Here is a 26,982-nt window from a genome sequence, read left to right as displayed (position 1 = left end):
ACATTACCAAATTGTATTTCCTTTTTATGTCCTGTAACAGTTTTAAGACTTCAACCAGAAAATAAGGGGGTTGGGGAAGAAGATTCCTTCATTAGGAGTTTTGTGCCAGAACTTTTTCCCACAAAGTGAAAAACTTGGGTGGTCTGTAGGGTGAGAGGTGGGGGTAGATAGTATATTTTGGTTTTTAAAAAATATAAACACAGTATCTTGGCAGAAAGCTCAAATGCCAAGCAGGAAGGACATTAAACCTATTGACAACTGCAAGAAAGTGATCAGTGTGAAATTTTGTCCCACTGTAAATAAATTTTCTTTGGTTTTGAGATCTTTGGCTTAAAAAAAAAAAAACAGTGGGAGTTGAAAATGTAAATAAACTGTTTTATATTGATCCTTTCCAATTAAGAAATGATGGTGTTAAAGCTAAGGCTCTGAATTTCCTTTTCTGAGATAGCGGAAAAAATTCTTTTAACTCAGTAACTAGTCTAACTTATCAATCACCATGTGCTAAAACACAAAATAACTACTAAGTTTCTAAGAAGTACAGTTTGGACGGGCCTTGCAAACAATTTTATCTTTCTGAAGATGTACAATATTTAATTTTAATACTTACACTTACCATTATTTCCAGGGATAGTTTTAGTAGAGGATGTTCATTGTTGGTTAGTTTCCTCTGGAATAGATCCATTGATTCCTAAAATATTTGTATATTTCCTTACAAAGTAATATCAAAATAAAGTTAAACATTATCCTAATTGCCCTGGAAATAGATAAGGTTATTTTACCATATGTATGTTTATACATGTTGGTATATATACCAGCGCATAAACTACCATCCTTTCTTTAGTTGGCAGTGGTTTATACAGTGAGCTTTTAATTTTGATTTTTAATTTAGTCCATACAATTTAAAAATGCCTACTATTCCTTCCCGTTTGTTAAAAGTTTGCATCAAAAATAGGTTGCCTGAACTCCACCGAGCACATGCAGGGGTTCCTTGTCTATGCTTTTTGCAAATTAATAATGTTTCTGCTTCTGTGCTTAGGCCAAGGACACCATCGGGTCTCCTCTGTCTCCAGACTAAAAGTCACCCTGAGGGAAAAAATAGGTGAGGAACCAGTGGTGATTTGTTTCTTTAAAGCAAAAAGGCCACTTAATATGAAAAAAGACATTTAAATTAAACATAAGTGAAATGAAAGCAAGGTAGGAAATTCAATTATTCTATGGAGTAAAAACACAAGACAAAAACCCCTCAAATTTGAAAATTCTTAAATATTGTCAAAGTACTTTATCTTCTTTGGTAACTATATCGAATAGTAAAAATGTGTTTCTTGAAAAAATAAACTCCTGTAAAACTACCTAATAGATTTTTTTGTTGTTGTTTTACTATGTTAAAAACAAAAAACAACTATGCAGGTTTTAAAACTCTTACTTGTTCTGTTAGAAATAATTAATATGAAAGCCTCCAAGATACAATAGAAAAAGAAAAGGATGACATTACTGAATCATTTAAATGGAAGAAATAGCTGTAATAAATCCTTGCTTTTCATATTTTAGCTAAAAGCCATGAATAAAAGAGAAAACTTTTCTATCAGTTTTGGAATGATCAAAATGGTAACTTTTAAAATAAATTCTTTCAACAAAATGTATCTAGGGGGAACCTTTGGTAATCAAATGTTTTGCCAGAGAACTTGTTACAGTGTTTGAATTGTTGCACAATGTATGATTTGGAAAAGGATTTGTTAAGGAATCACTATGACAGAATTTAAAGGAGGACAGAAGAGGGTACATTCACACAAAAGCCTAAAGAACAGATGTTTTCATTATATGGAATTGTTTGGGGATAGATATAAATGGGGGTTAAGGCAGTAACGTTTTCTTCCAGAATGTTCTTTAAGGGACCCATCTCTAAAGTTCAGCATGGATCGTATTGCACGTATTGCAATCCAGACTTTCTCCATTATTCTCTCTTTTGGGATTACATTCAGCTTGAGGGTTTTCCTCCCTCCCACCTTCCTCCCCCTCTCCCACCCTCCTTCACCCCCAGGACAGCTGGAAACTGACCAAAGAAAACTTTGCTTTCGTTTACAAATTCCTTTTTTATCAGTGGGTTTCTAGACAAAGTACCTTATCATTTTAAGTGCTCAGAGAAATAGAAGCATTGTAAAATATAGCCAGGAGGGCTCAGCTGACCAGCAGTTATCAACCATTCTGAGATTTTTTTAAAATGTAATACAGAGATATATATTTGAATATCTGAATATAGAGGTTTTTATTCTCCAATTTATTTGGTTGCTGACTCAATAAGTTCTGGGTTGGTGCTCTTTTCTGGACCAGTCCTATCTTCATTGTCTGGTAGGCAAAAATTCTTGGCAGCCTCTTCTTTTATTGTTAGATAATATTCCTGATATTTATATTATATAAAATTTAAGGAAAGCACTATTCAGGTAGCATTTTAAAAATAACAAGTATTCTTTACTTCGGGGCAAAACGGATTCAATCCTGGGATGCTAAATGTTATACTTCAGCTCTCATTCAAATACGTTTTTAAATTTCTGGATTATCAATTTCAACAATTCAAAACCAGCCTCATTAAATTATTCTTAAGTGTTTGGCGTCTTTTCATATTTCATTTTGAAGTGGGAAAACCTTTAAATTTAAGAAAATACTTAAACTCTTCAGAAATTGAACAACATCTAGTAAATCGCAGTGTACCACACATCGTTGCTCTTTTAAAACTAAACGCAGACCTGTCTGTCACAATCCCGCCTCGGTTTCTCTCGCATGTGAAAGCAAATCGTTGGCTCCCCACCTGGGCTCTCCTGGTCACAGCCCAGGTGAGCAGTCAAGAAGGCCTTACCCACAGGTCTTCCCTGGAGCAGTCCTTTCTCGGCAGTGTCCCCGAGGGCTTCCTGGCCCCTACTGTGCAAAACCTGTGAAGAAAAACACTGGATATGAGATTCGAAAAAGGAGCAAACAAATGTCTTCCTCCTTGGAAACAGCCACTTTTGTCCCCAGCTGTCCATGGCGTTGCTCTCCCTTGCCCAGTCTAACCAATGTGCAGACTACTGTACAACGGCATTGTCCTGAACAGGTAGTCTGAACACTGGGGCGACGGAGCAGGATCTCCAGAAGCTTCCAACTATGCACTTAAAAATCCTCTCCCGGTCTTGGGGAAAAGCCTCCCTTCCTGCACCAGGGGTTGCCTTCGGCTTCCCCCCCTGAATTCTGCTGCCCCGACTGAGACTCAAGGGCTGTGATTTCCAGTCTTGACGTGGCACATTTGCTGCAGACTGGGGAACTGGCAATGAATTTAGGACCAGGAAAAGGGGGAGGGCTGGGCTGGAGAGTCCATATATGGGATGATGTCACCCTGGGGAGGTTTGGGTATGCGCTGTGCCGCTGGAGAGACCGCTGGAATCGCCTGCTCTCAGACATGGGTCTGTGCATAAAATGGTACCAGATGTTTTAGTGTAATGTTAAGCAGTCATTTCATCTTCAGGCCAGATTTTTTTCCTCAACTGGGCAGGAAGTGGGCCCCAGTATGGAAAAGCTGTAAAAAAAAAAAAAAAGAGTTGAGATGTACAGTTCTGCTGTGGCCAACTGAAAGTGAGTTAGTGTAGAAGTACAAATTTGCTGTCCGATCCAGGCTAGAAAAGTAATTTGAAGATAGAGGGTAGATTAAAAAGTAAACAGTAAGTTGAACACTGGAAGCCAGGGCTCATTTGGAAACCTTTTTGAGCTTTCCTGTGGTACTTTATTTTCTGGTATTTCACTCGTCAGAAAGGGCAGATAAGTTCATTTTTTTTTTTCCTCTCTCTCTCTCTTTCCCTCCTCCTCCTCCTGTCTGTTGGATCTGTCAGCGGCTTGCAGGCTGATCTAGACTTGAACAGTAATTATAGCAACTTCCTGAAAGTGAAGCCCCCATGAAAAGTCTGGAGAAATGTTCTTTGTCATGGCCTCTCCATGAGTAATTAGTTCCACATGTGGCCTTCCTCAGCGATTTTGGCTGGCTCTCCGAATGCTGTGCTATAGCTTGACCTAAAGAAACTTAAAAGTTTTCATTTCAAGCCTCCACTATGAAATAACGACTCCGATCTCCTAACAAATTACCTCTGGTAGATCATGCTGTTATGTACAGCACTATTTTTTTTACTGGTAATTCCTGGTTCTGTGTTAATATTTTTGTTTTGTTTTAATGGTATTCTACTGCTTAATTTTATCATTGGTTAATTAAATCTGTTGAAATTTGCCAAGTACCGCTTGACCAAAGGTTATAACGTATCAGCCCGCTGGCATCTACTTTTCTTCTCTCGGTGATGTTTTCAATTATATATTCTGTTGAATATTCTGATTGTCCAGTTCTCTGACTTCCCGTCCATAGTATTCTGATTGAAGTTCGAGTTGCCTCAAACAAGAGCTTGATTAATAGCCCTTCCAGAGATCAAAATGTGAGAAAATTTCTAGATAGCTTCCAAATTTGAGTGGCCAAACTAAGAAACTTAGAATTCATTCAAGAAGTACAGCCAACGAAATTCATTTCTACTGACTGTCCGCAATACTTTTTAGAAGCCGAAAAATCTCTCTCTTCAAAATAGTTGAATTGAATATTTCAGAAGGCTTCAAGTGAGAATTCTCTCAAAGCATTTTCTTGTTGTTAAATGTCTTCTCTTGAATTAACATACCGTTAAAGGGTTCAAAAGTTATTACCAGCCCTGATCACCTAGGGAGGGAGATTAAATAAGATTAAAATAGAATAATCCAGCAGTTTAGGATGGAACTAAGATATTAGCATTAGGTACATCATTCATAGAGAGATTTAAATCATCAGTGGAAATTTGGAGGGATTACTTCCTATCATTGTACTTCTGCAACCACGCTTATGTTTTCAGGGCTTATTCTATAGTGATTGAGCAAGCCCAATGTGCCTCAACTTCTTTTTCCCCTGTCATTACTTCACAGTATTACATAATGCTAGAAATATGCAAGTGTGACTGTGCTGTGCTTAGTTGCTCAGTTTGTGTGCAACTCTTTGCGACCCCGTGGACTGTAGCCCGCCAGGCTCCTCTGTCCATGGGATTCTCCAGGCAAGAATACTGGAGTGGGTTGCCATGCCCTCCTCCAGGGGATCTTCCCAACCCAGGGATCGAACCCAAGTCTCCCACATGGCAGGCGGATTCTTAACCATCTGAGCCACCATGGGAAGCCCAAAGTAATAGTTTCATTACATGTGGATACCAATTCTGTCTTTTTAAACTATGTATATGTTTACTCACAAATCATCACAGAGGAGCCAGAGGGATAATAGTCAGCCAGGAATCTAGCACTCTAGGTATGGGCTTGTTCCTGTCGCAAACATTGAAAGCCTTTCCTCTGCCCTCTATTGAACGTTTTTATTGATGAAACATGCCTTGGGAATTTTTGTAAGGCTGATGAAAGGTGATTCCAATTAGTCTCCTCCATGATTTCATCTTAGTTCACAAATCTATGCTTTTTCAAATATAAGAGATATCAGTTTCTCAAATAGGGTTTTTTTAAATGACATTTTATTTAAGGAACTCACTTTTATACTTATTTTTACTGCTTTTTAAGCATTTTAAGTGATTTTCTACAAAAACAACTAGAAAGGTTATGTTCCACTTAGCATATATGCCCATCTCGTTGGGCCTCCGAGTGAGGAAAACTTTCTTCCAAATAGTTCAACAAATATTTACTCTTGCCTACTCATGTGCTAGTCACAATGCCAGGGACTGGAATTAAGATGAAAAGGATATGATTCCTGCCCTCAAAGAGCTCACACTTACTTCTAACATTAGGAATGCTAATCTGTGACCAAGTTCAGTTGGAAAAACTCTGCCATGCCTTTATGAAAAGCCCTTGACATTCACTTAGAAATGACCTGAGGACTTTTCTTAAAGTTATAATTTAAATATCTAAATTGTGATGGGCTCTAAAAAACCAAAGTTAAACCTAATAAAGGTTTGCCTTTGAGAACTATTGTTATTTAACTTGGTTATTTTTCAAAAGGTATTGACCAAAGTGATAGTTTGAATCAATGGATAGTTTTGGGTGACTATAGAATTTGCCCTTTTTTAAAAAGTCATGGAATGGAAGCACTGTTTCAGTTGGTAATCATTTTTATAATTTTAGAAATTCTCAAACTAAAACCAGGACTGAGTCTTGTTTCTATGTATCTATAGAATAGTCTGCTACATCTAGGTATGCACACTTCAGGTAGCATTTATATAGCTTTAATTTTTTTGGTTGCAAGGTTAGTACATGGGCATTATAAAAGTTCAAATAATAGAAAGTATGTAAGAAAAAAGTTAATAATCTTTCCCTCCAACCCCTACCCTCTCGGCTTCTTCAAATTAATGGTAACAGTTTAATGTGAACCCTTTTACCACCTTCTGAATGGTCATTTTAGACCCTCCTTATAGATGACAAAGTCCTCTCATATATAGTCTATCCATTTCTTATAATAACTTTATGGGGTAAATATTATGATTCCCATTTTATTGTTGGTGAAATTGAGGCTCAGAGAGGTTAAGCATATTACTTCATGTAATTACAGTAAGTGGCAGAACTCAACTTTTTTCTGACTCAAAGGCTGTGCTGAGAAGCATATTGTTAGCCCACATAGATAAAATTTTCCCTTATTGAATTTGAATAGCACTTAGCATTTCCTGTTAATAATTTATCAGTTATCTGCTGTCTTCTTTTAGCTTTGTACTAAAATATTATTATTTCACATATTTGGATTTTTCCCCCAAGTAGAATATATTAATTGAAGGTGGAAATGGTGTCTGTACTCTCTTTAACTAACCTAAAGTAGGCCAGTCAGTAAATTATCAAAAATGGATAAAAGTTACGTAGTATGTACATGATTTCCGATCAAACTTTTATCATGACAATAATTCAGGAATTAAAGGTATACTATTTTTTATCTTAAATAGAAAATATGGTATAAATTTTAAATGTGTGTGTATTGCAGTTGTGTATCAGGTTGCAGTGTTCTTTTAGAAATAATTGTGAACCTTGGACCAGCCATATTTCCTTACTTATTTTTGGCCTTCTAATCTTCTGGAAGCATCCTGTGTAGCTATCAGTCATACAATCTTGTATGAAAAGCAGGATCTAACCAAGATGTGGTGTTTCCTCTCTTGTTGTTGTCTCCTTCCCAGTTTGTATTTGAGATAAAAATCTAGTTGACCCCAGTTCATTGCAAATTAGGGAAGATAACCCCACTTAATTTGGCTTTACGTTGTATGGATTAGCACTTTTTTTCCTTTTTTTATTGGAGGTAATACTGTCTTCTGGTAACCGGCATTTCCTATTTTTGTCAGGGCCCGAAAGGGCTGGGAGATTTGTTGTAGCAAAGCTTTCCCTTTTTCTCTCCTTCTCTATCAAACAAATGGCTGCCTTCAGATCATTGCAGTGAAGTGCCTTCTTAGCCAGAGATGTAACATCAGAGGCTATAAAAAGAGGAGAAATAGTCCAGAAGAGTGAACAGATTTTCTTTCAACAACTGAAAAATAAGTTAAATTAGAACACCTGTAAATCATAAGCCTAGTGCAACTGATTTTACAATCTTCATAAAAGCTTGCAAAAAGCAAAGATTGTGAGAGTTGATTTTAAAACGTACATTTACTAATGCATGTTTTGTTTTGCCCGTCTCTAGAATTTCCATTGCTGAGTCTGTTTATTTAGAAATCAGCCCCTAACCAAAATCAGTAAATATTTTATGAGCATTCTTTCCTCAAATCAATTGAGAAAGATAATGTTACGTCTTTGAGTTTTACTAACCACTGGCGTGCACAGCAGCCATTTCTGTATTTAAGAAACATAATACATCCGGCAGACCAACCTTACTAACTCTGGCTCCTTGAAAACCAGTCGCATGAAGGTAAACATGTGATTTATGACTCCAGTAAAATTTGAAGCAGTGTCTTGAAATCTTTAGGGGGAGGTAAAAAAAAAAGGATTGGAAAATTAGCGTTGGCCTTTTGAGGCAGATTTTAAGTGAGAGCGTACTAGGAATGCAGTCTGCTGCCTGCTTCAACCCTCAAAAGCTGATGAGCATCATCTGAATGCTATATACTATGAACTCTCATTGAATTCCACGTTACAATCAGACTTTAAAATGAGTATTGGCTCACTTGGACAAGAGAAATATGGTGTCCTCAGGTCACTGACAATTTTAGAATATTGACTCCTGATGTCTTTTGACATCACCAATAGTTTATTACCTTAGTACAACTCAGAAACAAGCATGTATGGTATCAAAAAGGGGAAAATAAATCTGTGTGTGCATCACATAGAGGCTCAAAAAGCACATTTTTCAGGGGTGGAAAAAGTATCCTTTTTGTGGTTGGGAGTGCAAGTGAATCATATTGGCTGCAAGGAAATATGTGTATGAAGAGAGCTTTCTGCTTGTTCCAGAATACCTGCAGTGATGCAGTATATCGTTGTAGAAGCTCCATTGTCTTTGTGATGATAGGCATACCTGCATAATACACGGCACAGTATCTATATTATAGGATGTATAATCTTTTGGTATATTCAGAAGGGAAATACAAATTATATGAATTGCTAAAAGGGTTAAATCCAACATAAATCTGTTTAGTTAAGAATATTAAGGTTACCTTAACTGGCTTCCCAGTTCTGTTCATTCTCCAGAGAATTTATTTAAGGGATATATGAGACCATATTAAAATACTTCTTTTCATGAGAAGAGAAGAGAATTTACTTTAATAGACACATGAAAGCACTTGGTGTATAAATTAGTTCATGTTGAAAGGTTATTTCCATGCTTTAAATGAATATGAATCATATATCTTTATAAAATCACTTATTTGCATATTAAGGAAAAATTGCTTCAATTTGCCATGCAGAATCAGATTATGTAAGTTCATTGACACTCAGAACTACAATGTAAATGTTGTATAAAAAGGGAAGTGTACTGTTTTCCATTTTTCAAGGTTTGTTTTGTTTCTTTTTAATACTTTTTTTTGAGACTGATTTTAGACCAGGCCCTCCATGCTAGTTTTTCACATGTGATATAATTTAATCCAACAACCCTCAAAGATAGGATTTCTCCAAGGTTGCAGTTGAAGTAGAAGCACCAACAGACAGTGGAGAATGAGCATTTTGAAACTGGAGGGTGTGGGTTTGAATCCTGACTTCACAGTTTATTATTTGGAGACCTTAGCAATTGTTTGACTGTAGTATATGAGCTCTTGTTTTCTCATCTGTAAAATAGGGTGTTTCTGAGGACTAAAAGGGGTAATGTGTGAGAAAAGCTTGGATCAGGGCTTGGCCCAGACAAAGGCCTTATGAAGATTAGATGCTGCTGTGAGGGCACAACCAGGCCTCCATCTTGAATTCAGTTGTTTAGTTTCTCAGTTGTGTCCGACTCTGTGACCCCATGGACTGTAGCCCGCCAGGCTTCTCTGACCATGGGATTTCCAAGACAAGAATCCTGGAGAGGGTTGCCATTTCCTTCTCCAGGGGATCTTCCTGATCCAGGGGTTGAACCCGCATCTCCTGCATTGGCAGGTGGATTCATCACCACTCAGGCACCAGTGAAGCCCTTTGATTCAGTTACTGACGCTCTATTCAAAACCTGGTCCTGTGACTCCAAAGTGCAAGCAACACCAAGTACTGCTCAAGAAGGAAGTGGTCTTTTCCTCAAGAAATTTATAATCTCATTGGGTAAATCAATCATCTGTGTGTAAAATAGGTAAAAATAGAAGAAAATACTTGATTCTGAAAGGAAGACAACAGGATTTTTAAAAACACACTGTACGAATGGATAAGAAAGCTTTGGTACATATACACAATGGAGTATTATTCAGCCATTAAAAAGAATACATTTGAATCAGTTCTAATAAGGTGGATGAAACTGGAGCCTATTATACAGAGTGAAGTAAGCCAGAAAGAAAAACACCAATACAGCATACTAACGCATATATATGGAATTTAGAAAGATGCAAATGATAACCCTGTATACGAGACAGCAAAAGAGACACAGATGTATAGATCAGTCTTTGGGACTCTGTGGGAGAGGGTGAGGGTGGGATGATTTGGGAGAATGGCATTGAAACACGTATGTTGTCATATGTGAAATGAATCACTAGTTCAGGGTCAATGCATGTTATAGAATGCTCGGGGCTGGCATGCGGGGATGACCCAGAGGGAGGATAAAGGGAGGAGGGAGGTGGGAGGGGGGTTCAGGAGGGGGAACTTATGTAAACCCGAGGCGAATTCATGTCAATGTATGGCAAAACCAACCAATATAATATTGTAAAATAATTTGCCTCCAATAAAAAATTAATTAATTAAAAAATAAATAAATAAAAAATAAATAAAAACACACTGTAGTGGGAGGGGGTCCATAAGACAACCTTTTGGAGAATCTCTTTGAGAAGTCAGTAATGACCTTCCTCTCTTTTATCTGCTTTTATTATAGTTTTGCATGTTTATATTAAAACACATGTGGATAAATGTGCAAGCATGTGTAAGTGCATGTATGTATGTGTGTATTTATACACTTTGTAAATATTTATGTGATTTATAAATATTTTTGTATATCTATATCTCTATATACTTTTAAACTAAACCAGATTTCTGTATGAGAACTACCAACTTCAAAATCAATTCTTTTCCCATTTTAAAAGCTAAAGCATGTGAATGTTTTGTGTAATCTTAGACGTTAGTTTTAGTGTGTGCACATTTCATTATTTTTTTTGAAAACTCTGCCTACCAGAGCTTTATAGCACCAGTTGAAGGTTAATAAGTGAAAATCAGGTAGGAAATGCCTTTGTCATTTTGCAAATGTACTGTTTTAAGGGGATTGATTTCTCTGCAGGTGGAGCTATAGCTGATTACATTTAAAAACTACACACACACTTTGTGTATGATTGGTTTGGTTTGGGAAGTTTACTCCCAACCTTCTGCCTTGTAGCAAAATGTTTTCCTCTAGTACAGTGGAACTTTGTTTCTGTTTCACCTTAGTCTTTTCAGGGAGGAACTAGTCTTGCATTTTATTGGCCAGGGTGGATTATGATTCCTTTTGAAATATTGGCTTGCTTTGTTGGGGAACTAGTTTGTTTTCTTTAAGGGATCTAGACCCCACTGAAAATGTTTGGAGGTGGCCTGAGGTGCTGTCTGGCCCAGCTTGTGCATCAGTTCTCTGGAGCCCAGGCTTAGAGTTCACTTTGCATTTTCAGGGCCTCATGAAATTATTACTGAGAAGCTCATCAAAGAACTAAAGGAACTTAAAGTTCTTTTTCCCCAAGTTTTATAACAGAGAAAACAAGAATCAGAATAAGCTGTATAAGAGAAATCTTTTGATTTTTCTAAAAGTAACTGCCTTCTGCCAGTAGTGAAGCCAGTGTAAAGATAACTTACTTATCTCCTTTTTTTTAAATGATTCCAGTCCCTGGAGTTTTCAGTACTGCATTTCAAGTGATTAGTTTTTGTAAAGTTGAGTCCCTCATTTTTTTTTGTTTTAAACCATTAAAAAGAACAGGAAAGTCAATGGGAGTTTATTTTCCAGCAAATTTTGTCTAACCTATTTTCTAAGTCAATTTCAGTTACACCTGTGCCTTCAGACCATAAAATAATTGCTGTTAGTCTCCCATTAATGCTTATACAGGTTAGGTTGAATCCAATTTGTTAATGTCCATTCTTACTTCATTTTATTATTTTGTAATTTTTTTTGCTTTGACAATACTTTGTATATGCAGACTCGTTTAGTTGCCTGCTGCTTTTGTTGCGTTCCGATACTGTATCATTTTCAGTGTATTTGTCTGTTGTTTGTATATGCAGGGTTTCCTGAATGTATCAACTGCCCCAGTTTTTGGCTTTTTTTTTTTTTTTTTTTTGGTCACTCGGCTCAGCTTGCGGAGTCTTAGTTCAAGACCAGGGATCAAATTCATGTCCCCTACAGTAGAAGCAAGGAGTCCTAACCCCTGAATTGCCAGAGAATTCCCCACTTATACCTGTGGGGAATTAAAAATAAAAAATGAATTTAATTAAAAATTCCCACTTTGTATATTTCCTTCATATTCAGTATAGACTTTTAGTGAGTTTTTGTGTATGATGATGGAAACTGTTTAGTAAGACCCTGTTAAAGACTTTCTTTGTAAGATTATTTCCATAATACCTAATATTCCAAATTCCCTTTGCTTACCTACATCAGTAGAAGTTTCAAGTTAACCTTTGTAGTGAAACCACTAAAGCCAGTTTGCTCCGTGCCTACAGCTGAAGATGTTTGGTGATTTAGTATTTGTACAGAGTAAAAAAAATTAATTGTATTTGATTTCAAATTTTCATCTTTCCTGTACAAATTCCACTTCTTTGAATTTAAAAGACACCTTTGCTTTCTTGGATACACCTGAGGTATAAGAGAAGAGCACCCAAATTGACTGATTCTAGTTCAGCTCTGCCATTTTCTCATTTGTGAAATGAGAGGTGGTTGGGAGAAGGTCTGATTTAGATGATAATGTTAAACTAAATTGGGATGTTTTTGAAGACATTCTTCAACAATTCATACAGCAACGGTTTGGAGAATTGTGACAGCATTGCCTTGGGGCCAGGGGTTATGGCGCTGTAGCAAATACCATTTCTACCCTTGGTAACTTTTGTGGTGCTGCTGAATGTTTAAAGAGAGGAAGATCTGAAAATATTAATTAAACTAGTCTACTGTGTCAGAAGGCACTGGAATGTACTATTGTACCATATTATATCTCTACGAAAGTGACCAAAGGCATTCAGGAGAACAGTATTATTAACTTTTGTTCCTTTCTTCTCCTTTTTCCTCCTGTTCTGTCTTCCCTCTGCGTCTCTTCTGAGACTTTCTGTAGCTCTCTCCTCTTCTCTCCAGCCCCAGTTCTTCCTGGTTTTTTCTTTAGGAAACAAAGTTGGAATTGAGCTACCAGTGAAAATATGTATTAGATGGTTTAATGAGATTTTGTTTTTTCTCCTTGAATTTTCAATCAGATTAATTTATCCTGTGTATGCATTGCTTTAAAAAAAAAAAAAGGCTCCAAATGTAAATTAAATTCTTTTTATACCTCCTGTACCGTTTAAAATAGTCCTCCACAGAAGCAGTGCCTTTGGAATCTTTTTTTAATATTAGATATCTTTAGAAACAAGAAGAGAGAACAGTGGAGTTTTAGATTGATCACACTGTTTTACTTTTTTTTTTTTTTTTAATTTTGTGGCAACACCGCATGGCTGATGGGATCTCAGTTCTCTGACAGGGATTGAACCTGGGACATGGCCGTGAAAGCGTTGAGTCCTAATCATTAGACTACCAGGGAATTCCCCATACCATTTTGCTTTAAATTGGCTTTCTCAGTTCCAGAGACTATTGCACATTAGATTTTTCCTGATAACGTTATAGACCATTTCAGTCACTCATCCATTGTTGTTTGTGCTCTGCTCTTACTTCTCAAACTGTTGCTTGACTTGTTCTGGTGTTTGTCTCATCTTTTTCACTTGATTATAAACTTCTTGAAGGCAGGGGTCACACCTATAGTTGCTGTATATGCTGCACAATGGCTTTCCAAATGTAATCAGGTTAATAAAGACGTATTGATCAGTCTGAGATTCTCCTGAATGTGAAGAGGCAAAGAAAAGAGGTTCCTTCGTAAGTAGGAATCAAGGCCATGCCAAATCACCTTACTAGACTACATTTTTAACTTCTTTATTTACCTTTACAAAGACTTTCAATGTAAGCTGCAATGTAGAATGTTGTAATGCACAGGCCATTTGTAATGCATTTGAGACTGTGCTTAGAACGTGCCACAAATGCTACAGATGCCATCTTACTTAAAAATCACTCATGGAAGAATATTTTAGATGAATGTCTGCTGGGAAACGACTGCCTGGAGAAATGTGGAAACAACATGAAATTCACTACGTAAAGAAATCTGGTTTCCATTTCTGCACTGAATTGTGCTAGCAGGAAGAAGATAAGCAAGCTGTTTAAAACTAAAGTGAATGGCAAAGGGATTAAATTTTAAAATCCCATATGTAAATTCTGGAATTTGTGAAATTTAATCCCGTCACATAGAATCCTTTAAGAAGGGAGAAAATATGTTGAGTCTTCTAGGCTTAGATATCTCAGTGGAATAGATGAGTAATTTTGCTTCCTGTTGATGAGTAGTAATACTCTAGCATTTGTCCTGTTGAAATTAAAACAAAAGCCTCATTCTGGTTTTTGGTAAGCAAACATGCTTTTGAGAGTGCGAAAGGAAAGAAAACAGAAAAACCCTCTTTTTTACTTAGTTTTAGATCACCCCTTCTAGGGATGGGAGAATTTTACTGTAGTGTTTTATTTTAGCTATGTAAAACTAGATATGAGTAGGTATTTGGCTGGACTAGATGGGAATAGGAGGGTTGAACTGTTTGAATGTCCAGAAAAAATATTCTAGAGGTTTGTTTTTTTTTTCTTTTTTAGTTTTCTATTTAGTAGCCCTTATACAATTTAAATGTGTTATAAAGTTAGCATTTAAGGAAGAATAAGCATGATTAAGATAAAGTAGGCTGTGAATAATTAAAATATAAAGACCAATCATTCAAGTTGTTATTTCTGTTTAATAAATATGACCAGATTGTACATACCTATGTTTAGGAGTAACATACTGTATTTCTGAATTCAGTGGGCCTTGAAAAAAAACACCAGATCAAGATTACAAAATTAAGTTATTGTATACTTAAGTAGATTAAAACTTTTGCTTTCACAACTTAATTTCCCACTTTATGTTGGAAAGGGAGGCTCAGTTGTTTGAGGCTGATTTTATATACTGTTATTTAACATGGTGTTTTTTGGATTTTATTTTGTTTTGCTTTCTACTATTTTAACTTGCAATCTGAAAACTTTTAGCTGGCTGTACTTAATATCTGATACATAATTTGTCTTAGCCTACATTTATAGCTAAGGTGTCTTGTGTCCTTTGAAAGTGCCATTTTTTAGATAAGATGTAAAAATAAACTTCCAGTCACTCCATTCATTTATTTTCTCATTTATTCATTTATTTCGTAAACATTTATCAGACTCCTACCATATTACAGACACTGTGCTGGAGATATAAAGATAAATAATACAAAACTCATGCCTTCCAGGAGTTTGAGATGACTTAAAGGAAAAGACTTCCCTGGTGGCTCAGATGGTAAAACATCTGCCTGCAATGCGGGAGACCAAGGTTCAATCCCTGGGTCGGCAAGATCTCCTGGAGAAGGAAATGGCAACCCACTCCAGTATTCTTGCCTGGAAAATCCCGTGGACGGAGGAACCTGGTAGGCTATAGCCCATGGGGTCACGAAGAGTCAGACAAGACTGAGGGACTTCACTGTCACTTAAAGGGCAAAAACAGTTGTTAAGAAGAAAGAATGATTTCAATCTTTTGGATAAATATATATTTACAAAAATGTTCAGGTTTATCTAACAACATCCTGTTATCTGTTTAATCACTGCAGAATGAAGGTTGTTTTTTGTTCTTGTTGTTGTTCTGGAATAAGCAGTAAAATAGTGGCTGAGTGTACAGACTGTGGAGCTAGACAGCCATACTCTGGAGCTGGTTGTGTATCCAGCTCTACTTTGCTATGTGTTGTTGGGAATATTTACTTTTCATTCTTGTTATTTGTTGTGATCCACACAGTCAAAGACTTTAGCGTAGTCAATAAAACAGAAGTAGATGTTTTTCTGGAATTCTCTTGCTTTTTCTATGATCTAACAGATGTTGGCAATTTGATCTCTGATTTCTCTGCCTTTTCTAAATCCAGTTTGTACATCTGTAAGTTCTCAGATCACATACTGTTTAAGCCTAGCTTGCAGGATTTTGAGCATTACCTTGATAGCATGTGAAATGAGTGCTATTGTACGGTAATTTGAACATTCTTTGTCATTGCATGTCTTTGGGATTGGAGTGAAAACTGAACTTTTCCAGTCCTGTGGCTACTGCTGAGTTTTCCAAATTTGTTGGGATATAGTGTGCAGCACTTTCACAGCATCATCTTTTAGGATTTGAAATAGCTCAGCTGGAATTCCATCACCTCCACTAGCTTTGTTCATAAGTGATGCTTTGTAAGGCCCACTTGACTTCACACTCCAATATGTCTGGCTCTAAGTGAGTGATCACACCATCATGATTATACAGGTCATGAAGATCTTTTTTGTATAGTTCTTCTGTGTATTCTTGCCACTTCTTAATATCTTTTGCTTCTGTTAGATCCATATGGTTTCTGTCCTTTATTGTGCCCATCATTGTATGAAATGTTCACTTGGTATCTCTGATTTTTTTTAAGAGAGCTCTAGTCTTTCCCATTCTATTGTTTTCCTCTATTTTTTTTTTTTCATTGTTCTCTTAGGAAGGCTTTCTTATCTCTCCTTGCTATTCTTTGAAACTCTGCATTCAGATGGGTATATCTTTCCTTTTTTCTTTTGCCTCTTGCGTCTCTTCTTTTCTCAGCTATTTGTAAAGCCTCCTCAGACAACCATTTGAACTTTTTGCATTTTTTTTTCCTTGCAGATAGTTTTGGTCACTGTCTTCTGTACTTTGTTACCAACCTCCGTCCATAGTTCTTCCAGTACTCTGTCTATCAGATCTAATCCCTTGAATCTATTTGTCACTTCCACTGTATAATTGTAAGGGATTTGATTTAGGTCATACCTGAATAGCCTAGTGGTTTTCCCTACTTTCTTCAATTTAAGTCTGAATTTTGCAATAAGGAGTTCATGATCTGAGCCACAGTCAGCTCCTGGTCTTGTTTTTGCTGACTATATAGAGCTTCTCCATCTTTGGCTACAAAGAATATCAGTCTGATTTTGGTATTGACCATCTGGTGATGTCCATGTGTAGAATCATCTATTGTGTTGTTGGAAGAGGGTGTTTGCTATGACCAGTGCATTCTCTTGGCAAAACTCTGTCAGCCTTTGCTCTGCTTTGTTTTGTACTCCAAGGCCAAACTTGCCTGTTACACCAGGTTTCTCTTGATTTTCTACTTTTGCATTCCTGTCCCCTCACATGCTTCCTGAGAAACCTGTATGCAGGTCAAGAAACAACAGTTAGAACCAGACATGGAACAAAAGACTGGTTCCAAACTGGGAAAGGAGTATGTCAAGGCTGTATATTGTCACTCTGCTTATTTAACTTATATGCAGAGTACAGCATGCAAAATGCCAAGCTGGATGAAGCACAAGGTGGAATCAAGATTGCTGGGAGAAATATCAATAAATTCAAATATGCAGATGACACCACCTTAATGGCAAAAGCAAAGAGGAATTAAAAAGCCTCTTGATGAAGGTTAAAGAGGAATGTGGAAAAGCTGGCTTAAAACTCAACATTCAGAAAACTAAGCTCATTCCATCACTTCATGGAAAATAGATGGGCAGTCAACGGAAACAGTGACAAACTTTATCTTCCTGGGCTCCAAAATCACCCTGGACAATGACTGCAGCCATGAAATTAAAAGATGCTTGCTCCTTGGAAGAAAAGCTATGACAAACCTGGACAGCGTGTAAAAAAGCAAAGTCATTATGTTGCAGCAAAAGTTCATATAGTCAACGGTATGGTTTTTCTAGTAGTCATGTACAGATGTGAGAGCTGGACAATAAAAAAGGCTGAGCACTAAACTGTGGTATTGGAGAAGACTCTTGAGAGTGCCTTGGACTGCAAGAAGATGAAACCAGTAAATCTAAAGGAAATCAGTCCTGAATATTCACTGGAAGGACTGATGCTGAAGCTGAAGCTCCAATACTTTGGCCACCTGAGGAGAAGAACCAATTCGTTGGAAAAGACCTTGATGCTTGGAAAGAATGAATGCAGGAGAAGAAGGGAACAGCAGAGGATCATATGGTTGGATGGCATCACTGACTCAATGGACATGAATTTAAGCAAACTCCAGGAGACAGTGAAAGACAGGGAAGCCTAGTGTGTTGTAGTCCATGGGGTTACAAAGAATTTGACACTGCTGTGTTACTAAACAACAACTTGTAATTTGGGGATAAAAGTTCTCTGCATATTGCCTGGTGTTTATTAAACACTTTAATAAATGTTACCTTCAGGGGTGATTCTCAAAGTATTTAACAAGCATTCTAAAGGAGATCATCCTGGGTGTTCATTGGAAGGACTGATGCTAAAGCTGAAACTGCAATACTTTGGCCACCTCATGCGACGAGTTGACTCACTGGAAAAGACTCTGATGCTGGGAAAGGTTGGGGGCGGGAGGAGAAGGGGCGACAGGGAATGAGATGGCTGGATGACATCACTGACTCTGTGGACATGAGTTTGAGTGAATTCCGGGAGTTGGTGATGGACAGGGAGGCCTGGCGTGCTGTGATTCATGGGGTTGCAGAGAGTCGGACACGACTGAGCGACTGAACTGAACTGAACTGAATAGTAGGGTCACCAAACACTTAGAATTGCTCTTGGCTGTAAAACCTGATATGACCAGCCCAGTGTATATAGTCCAGATCAGCCCAGCTAACCTCTATTGTTATTATTGTTTCTACTTACTTCTGAACGAGGCTTGATGCCTCACCCTTATCTCATTCTCTGGATCATGACCTGGGACCAGGCTCTGTGGCGCTCACAGTCCTGGAGTTTCTAGGTGCCTGCAAGTCATATGTTTAAAATCTTTTTAAGTAACTAGACTTAGTATAGACTTATTTTTGTATTCCAGAAAATTCAGGATGCTTTTCTTAGCTAATAATTTCTAGAAAGACACCAGAGCCAAGACTTGAAGTCTCTATTTCTTTCCCCTAATGTTGATTGGTAATTGTAATAATGTAGGTTTTATTCTTTTGGGTTTTTTCCTCTTCTTTTTCCACTTCTTTCCATTCCTCCTTTCCTCTTCCTCATGTCCTTCTTCTCCTCCCCCTCCTTCTTATTATAATAAGAAAATAATGTCTGAAGCTAGTTGCCTTGCATTCTGTTTTAGAAAGAGATGTATACCATAAGTAAGTCTACTCTTTGCAGTAATTGGTCAATAGTTTGTAATAAGAGTAGAATGGTTATAAAAGCATTTGGGGAAAATTAAAAGACACATGAGGTGCAAATGACTTTGTTGTTTTATAGTCTAATTCAGATCTGTCATTTTCTCATTTGTCAAAGGAGAGATGGTTGGGAGAAGGTCTGACTTAGATGATAATGACAAAATAAATTGGGATGTGTTTGAAGATGTTCTTCAACAATTTATGCAGCACCTGTTGGGAAAACTGTAGTTGTAGTTTCTACTGAGACTTACTAGTTGCTTTGTTGTTATTGTTGTTATTTAGTCACTAAGTCGTGTTGAAGCCTTCTAGGCTTCTCTGTCCATGGGATTCTCCAGGCAAGAATACTGGAGTGGGTTGCCATTTTCTTCTCCAGGGCATCTTCCCAACCCATGGATCGAACCTGGATCTCCTGCATTGACAAGCAGATTCTTTACCCACTGAGACACTGGGAAGCACTACTAGTTGCTTGTATGCTAAATCGCTTCAGTTGTGTCCAACTTTTTGTGACCCTATGAACTGTAGCCCACCAGGCTCCTCTGCCCATGGGGATTTTCCAGGCAAGAATACTGGAGTAGGTTGCCATGCCCTCCTCCAGGGGATCATCCAGGCTCAGGGATTGTAGCTGTGTTTCTTATGTCTCCTGTGCTGGTCAGTGAGTTCTTTGCCACTAGCGCCACCATTGCTTAACTGTAGTTAATTCACTTGATCTCTCTGTTTCTTTTTTCTCCATCTATTAAATTGAGATGATGTTAATAGAACCTTTTTCATTGGATGATGTGAGGATTAAACAACTAATTTGTCAGGCACTTAGAACATAAATTTCAATAGTCATTTAATTTGTTATGCTTATCAAGCATTTAGGATAGAGCTGCTGCTGCTGCTGCTGCTAAGTCACTTCAGTCGTGTCCAACTCTGTGTGACCCCATAGACGGAAGCCCACCAGGCTCCCCTGTCCCTGGGATTCTCCAGGCAAGAACACTGGAGTGGGTTGCCATTTCCTTCTCCAATGTGTGAAAGTGGAAAGTGAAAAGTGAAAGTGAAGTCGCTCAGTCGTGTCCGACCCTTAGCGACCCCACAGACTGCAGCCTACCAGGCTCCTCCATCCATGGGATTTTCTAGGCAAGAGTACTGGATAGAGCTAGCATTCAATAATTTTGCTTAATTTATTAAGCAGCTGTTTAGAGTACTTACTATGTGCCAGATACTTTCCTAGGCACTGGAGATACAACAGACAAAAATCCTTGCCCTCCTGACTATCCAGAGCAATGGGAAAAAAACAAAATTAAAGCAGAAACAGGGAGCAGAGAACCTAGGAAACGCATTGCAGTATAAAATAGAGTGGTTTGGAAACACAACATTGGAGGAACTATGTGCAAGTGGTGAGGGTGTGAACACACAGACCGTTGGGGAAAGAGCCTTTAAGGTGGAGGGAAGAGCATGTCTGGAGGTCAGTGAGCCTGGAAGAGAATGACAGAAAGGGTAGAAGGAGCTGAAGTTGATCCTAGAGACCTGTTTAAGATCTGAGTGATATGATGACTGGCATAAAGAAGAGGAATCAGGAACTTACCAGAGGAATCTTAGAGGGCATGGTAGGCCTTGACAATGAATAAACTATAAGGAAGTGCATGGAAAAAGGAGAACATTCCTGTTAAAGGAAAGAGCAAGAACATAAACTAGGGTGCAGACAGTGGAGGAGGTAGGCTTGGATTGCATCCAAGATAGCCCTTGTGAATAGACGGTATGCCTTGGTGTAAGGAGGGACACAAGATTGAATAAATAGAATGGTATTGGATGATGGAGCATGATGGAGCACCCTGAAAGCTAAAGAGAGGACTTTTAGTTTCTGATGATTAAAAAAAATATTTCTAGTCAAAGAAGCAAATCACTGATAAAATCTTAAAGCCCATGTATATACTACACTCATAAAGTTTGGTGAACTTTGTTTTCAGAGGCAAAAAATATACAATTAAAATAATAGTTTTGACATATCCAAAAAATTGTTATTTTTTTAAAAATGTACTTACTCTGTTAAATAAAAGATTCCCTAACACTCTTCAGTGTCAATGACAGTTGAACACATCATGACTTAAACTGGATATTGCTTTAGATTTGAAAGTCATAATCCTTTGTATGTGTGTATCTTGGTGTTCTACTGGTTCTCTTCCTTTTGCCCATGATCAAGCTTTAAACAAGAGTGTTGTTTTGCTGGCTAATGTGTCTACCTGATTTCATACTTGTGAATAATGGTACAAATGGGAGAAACACACAAGTAAAGTCGTTTAAATGGTCACATGCTTTCTTTGGAGAAGTATCTTGCAATTTGAGACTCACTGGCACTATTAATTAATTTCTACCTCTTTTAGCTTCCTATTCAATGCCAAGTTATGCTAAAAGCCGGTAAAATAAATAAAAGGGGCATTTCTAGATGGGAAAGAACAAACACCATGTTAAGTTCATCAGACTTTCAGATGTCTTCATTGGCTCATGTATTAATGTATTTTTCAATGTAATCTCTTCAGAAAAACAGCTTTTACTTGAGAATAAAATTCCATCATCAAATAACCCCTACTATTGTATTTCAGCTACAATAAGTTCATCTTACAGAATGAATTACAGTCCAAGACCACCATGCTGAATACTTTCTGACTCATATAGAACTAAACTTATATTTCACATATACTGGTCTTCCCTGCAAATTTAGCGTTGTGTGTAAACATGGTACTTGATCTTCCAAAAGTGAATTAGATTCAATTCTAAGCTGATTTTCCTGAAATATATTTTAAGAAATAGATGATGTGGTTACCAATTGTGTGATACAGCATAGAATATTGAGACTTTTGATTCTGTTCCTGAATTCACTGTGATCCTATGGCAAGGAATTTGGCAGTGTGTGTGCTCATTAATGAGTTAATGAGTGTCCTGAGTGTCTGAGAAATAGACGCAAAACATCAGCTAATACCCTTCATAGATTTTCACTGAGGGACTCTACACATGTGTCAATCTGGTACTCACTGTAAAATGTGAATTGTTTTAAAAAATCATGACAATTACTCTATTAGTAGGTCAGCAGGATCTATTAACTTTGGTTGGGGGACTGAATTATTTGCTCTTTTCATCAGTGATTTTGATAACAGAGCTCAGAATAAGTTCATTAGTCTTTGGATGACACTTACTTAGGCAGTGATGTTAACCTCCTGTATGATCTAAATACAAAGTGGCACTTGCTATTCAAACAATGAATAAAAGGTGGACTGCAGATGAGGAAAAACAATGACACAGGGCTAAAGAGAAAAACCAAGACCTCTTTGTTGCCATGGCCCATTTCTTAGCTTAACTTCAGCATTACAAGACTCTTGTTAAGAATTTTTAAGACGTTCACCGCAACACTATGATGAAATAATTGGGTTGGCCAAAAAAGTTCATTCGGGTTTTTCTATTACATTATATGGGAAAAAAATCCAAACAAACTTTTTGGTCCACCCAATAATAGGGATGTGAACTGAATCAATAAGAGTATTTGTTAGAATGGAAATCTATCAAGAATGATATTTTCCTACTGCTTGGCACTGGTCATATTTATGTGATACATCCCATTTAATGCACATATTCTACAAGAGGTATGAAAAATTTGAGCAAAGTACCATAGATGAGCAACTAAAGTGATTCAGGGTTGGAATCTGGCAAGATGAAGGGGGGATCCAGGGGTGTAATTTTAAGAAAGAAGGTGTTGTTTTGACTGGGGAAGAAGCTGAAAATTGACTTAAGCAGCTTAAAATTGACTTAACTGACTTTAATAAATTAGATTCGGTGTAAGAAGGATGTTCACCCACATTTCATCTTCCAAGGGAAAGTAAACAAAATAAATTAGTGTAAATTGCTACCAGAGACTTAGATTGAACAAAAGAAAGAACTCCAAGGAATTGACTGCTGTTAAATTCTAGGAGGTACTACCATGATAAGTTATGGATTTTCTCTCTGCGATTATCTTTTACAATGAAATTTATCCATCTTGCTTTGCTGATTGCAAACTGTTTCCTAAAAACATGATTCTCTAAGGTAATGTTTTAGCCGAAGTGTATTAGCAAAGGAATTGAAAAATTATCTCTGTCTCATTATTTTGTTAAATTTCTTGCTGTTCATGTGCTGCTGCTTAGTCGCTTCAGTCATGTTGATTCTGTGCGACCCTGTGGACTACAGCCTGCCAGGCTCCTCTGTCCTTGGGATTCTCTAGGCAAGAGTACTGGGGCAGGTTGCCCCATGGATCCTCCATGGATCTTCCCAAACTAGTGATTGAACCCAGGTCTCCTGCATTGCAGGAAGATTCTTTACGGCTAAGCTGTTCATGTAGGCATGGACTTATGTTTGTAAATATTTTTATAGTGGTAGGAAACAGCAATATATAAAATTATTGTCACTGAAAAACAATACATAATTGCTTGCCTAAACTCTGCTTCTAATTATTTATATGGAGTTTTATGTAAAGAAAATACTTCAAACCTAGTATAATGTAATGACCTATCTATTGTTGCTTGATTGTCAGCTTTCAGATTTCCCTAAGAGAATACATGATTTGTAAATTCAAAAAATATGATTGGGATCACATAATAGACATAAGGGCTACTTTCCAATTTATTTGGCAATAAATTCTCACTTTCTGATTACTGTTAGGTAGTTTAATGTAAGATGTTATAGTAACAATTACTCAGAAACACAAGCAAACATGCCAAACATAAAAAAGATGGCTTTCCAATATATTTCTTTTGCTTAAAAATACGCAAATCAGGAGTAAGAAAGATACTTTTTTTAAAATGTGCTCCTACTTAATTGCTTCAGTCGTGTCTGACTCTTTGCGACCCTATGGACTGTAGTCTGCCAGGCTCCTCTGTCCAAGGGATTCTCCAGGCAAGAATACTGGAGTGGGTTGCCATGCCCTCCTCCAGGGGATCTTCCTGATCCAGGATTGAACCCGCGTCTCCTGCATTTCCTGCATTGCAGGCAGATTCTTTACTGCTGAGCCACTGAGGAATCCCTTTTATAAAAAGTACTTTTGTATATTTTTGAATTTTGAACTGTATGAATATCTTGCTCATTTAAAATATTATAATATTTAAAAAATTTAAAAATACTTCAATATTGAAAAAAAATACTGGTTCCCCCAAATAATTTACTTTATTTTAACCTATAAATCTTTGCATTAGAGTATTACTCTTTCATTGTTTTCAGGGCTTCAAGTAAAGTGGCCTGAATAATAGATGCAGAGGACATTTTGAGAATGAATACCTGTCAAATCTTTTAAATATTACTCTGATAGAGAAGCTTGTATCTTTTTCAAAGCACTTAACATAGGCAAGCATCTGATATGATTCTGCTTCTTCATGTAAACAGGTGTCCTTGAGACTTTATATTGAATTAACCATTTTTTCAAATATGAAAATAAAATATAGTTAGAAACAATTGAATAGTAGCTCTACTTTCTCTGGAGATACAGGGACAGGAAGAGAACTAGCATTCTTTATTAGTTTCTCTCTTTCTTTCATGTTTTTTGAGACCTGAGATAATAAAATACAAGCTAAAGCAACAGGCAGTGTTCAGGGCTGTGTTTAGCTTAGGATGCTATCACTCGGTATTATGACTCAGTTCAGTTCAGTTCAGTCGCTCAGTCGTGTCCGACTCTTTGTGACCCCATGAATCACAGCACGCCAGGCCTCCCTGTCCATCACCAACTCCCGGAGTTCACTCAAACTCATGTCCATCGAGTTGGTGATGCCATCCAGCCATCTCATTCTCTGTCGTCCCCTTCTCCTCCCGCCCCAATCCTTCCCAGCATCAGTCTTTTCCAGTGAGTCAACTCGTCGCATGAGGTGGCCAAAGTATTGCAGTTTCAGCTTTAGCATCAGTCCCTCCAATGAACACCCAGGATTGATCTCCTTTAGAATGGACTGGCTGGATCTCCTTGTGGTACAAGGGACTCTCAAGAGTCTTCTCCAGCACCACAGTTCAAAAGCATCAATTCTTTGGCAATCAGCTTTCTTCACAGTCCAACTCTCACATCCATACATGACCACGGGAAAAACCGTAGCCTTAACTAGATGGACCTTGGTTGCCAAAGTAATGTCTCTGCTTTTTAATATACTATCTAGGTTGGTCATAACTTTCCTTCCAAGGAGTAAGCGTCTTTTAATTTCCTGGCTGCAATCAGCATCTGCAGTGATTTTGGAGCCCCCCAAAATAAAATCTGACACTGTTTCCACTGTTTTTCCATCTATTTCCCATGAAGTGATGGGACCAGATGCCATGATCTTTATTTTCTGAATGTTGAGCTTCAAGCCAACCTTTTCACTCTCCTCTTTCACTTTCATCAAGAGGCTTTTGAGTTCCTCTTCACTTTCTGCCATAAGGGTGGTGTCATCTGCATATCTGAGGTTATTGTTATTTCTCCCGACAATCTTGATTCCAGCTTGTGCTTCTTCCACTAGAGGACCAGAAATACCCAGATCCTCTGGAGACTGTAGCAACCACTCCCCTTGTGGTTTCTACAGTAAGAATGGCAAGAAAAGCAAAATAGCACCTCATTATTTCTGAGGATTTGGCCCCAAACCCCAGCACAAAGAACTCTGGCCAGATGGGCCAAACCACCTATCTGGAACAGCCACTTCTCCTGATATGGTGAAGCCTAGTAGCTTCAAACCAAAGGAATCCTCTTCTTCCTAAAGTCCATACTGCATTTTTGCCTCTTATCATATTCCAATCCCGTGTAAGAAAGAATCAAGGGAGAGTGATGTGTTTGTGACTGGGAGAAGTGAACCTTGGCCCTAAAGATCCCAGCTACCGGGGAGGATTTAAATAGAGGGAGAGCCAGGAACCTGTGTGCTGCTGAGATCTCTGTTCACCCTTCAGTCTATCAGACTACAGCAACTTCTCCTCCTGGGGTGGTTGAGGGGCAAGTGGTGTGTGAGGAAGGCTGTGGGGAGGGTGGTCTTAAAGGGCATGTTCTCCAAAGGGCAACAGGCTTGGGGATGCTGATGGTGGTGAAAAGTAAATGAGCCACAATGCTGCTTTTGTTTCAAAGTCCAAGGCACACATCCCTTGTGTACACATGTAACTCTTTGTTCTGAGGCTGAAGACTTGGCGCAAATGCAACCTTGTCATTTCAATCAAGTTTACAACTAGGCTCATGATCCTGATTCAGCGATTGGCTGTTTTCAGTCTGTCCAAAGAAGCAATCTTAGTAAGTCTGGTTACATGTGTTTATGTGTTAAAGACCCAGCTGGTCTTTAACCAGATTAATCTTTCAAAAATACAGCTTTATTGGGTGAAGGGTAGACGGGAACTTTCTGTATTGTTTTTCCAGCTCTTAGGTAAGTCTAAAATTGTCTCGAAATAAAAAAAAGTTTTTAAAAAGTAGAAAACGAAAGACCAAGACAATAAATGTATTCCAGGGGGGTAAAAAGGTGAAAATATATGTCCTGAAGGAAATAAAGATAATCCTACATGTTTAATATACCAAAAAATATATATATAGCTTTTATGTTGCCACACTGCTCAGAAACTTTTAGTGACTTCCTACAGTTTATAGAATGCAGTTCAAATACTTCAGGCTTGGAATTCAAATCTCTCAACTTACGCCCCAATCTACCTTCCCTGGTAAAATAAACTTATGGTAAAATAAGTTGCCATCACCTACCCTGCTCTAAATTTCTAGCCAAACTGGTCTTATCACTGACCATGGGGATTTCCCTGTAGGATGCCCTCTATTCTTCTATCTCATGAAATCTACAGCAACCCGGAAAGACACCTATATTCTCATTTCTTCCAGGAAACCTTCCCTAAACATCCTCAGCCCCAATGTAATAATTCGTTCTTCTGTACTTTTGAAGTGAACAGTGCTTTTACACCTTTAGTGCTTCTATTTATTAAAACTCCTTACTTTATTTTTAATTGGAGGATAATTGCTTTAAATTGTTGTCTTGGTTTCTGCTGTACAA

The 26,982-nt window shown here is 37.7% G+C and overlaps 1 protein-coding gene and 1 long non-coding RNA gene across 8 annotated transcripts in view; one reads left to right on the top strand and one right to left on the bottom strand.

Annotated features, from left to right (window-relative positions):
• LOC148775158 (uncharacterized) overlaps nucleotides 1-1,987 on the bottom strand; it is a 4,841-nt gene extending 2,854 nt beyond the window's left edge. The window contains exon 1 of the long non-coding RNA XR_016039628.1: nucleotides 614-1,987. This is a non-coding gene — a long non-coding RNA (uncharacterized LOC148775158). The remainder of the gene's footprint in view (nucleotides 1-613) is intronic.
• DNM3 (dynamin 3) overlaps nucleotides 1-26,982 on the top strand; it is a 670,947-nt gene that overhangs the window by 378,008 nt on the left and 265,957 nt on the right. The window lies entirely within an intron of this gene.

Source organism: Moschus berezovskii, chromosome 17, assembly GCF_049115385.1.
Source record: "Moschus berezovskii isolate FMDL1 chromosome 17, NW_MosBer_1.0, whole genome shotgun sequence".
Classification (NCBI taxonomy): domain Eukaryota; kingdom Metazoa; phylum Chordata; class Mammalia; order Artiodactyla; family Moschidae; genus Moschus; species Moschus berezovskii.
This window is presented reverse-complemented; position numbering and strand designations above follow the sequence as displayed.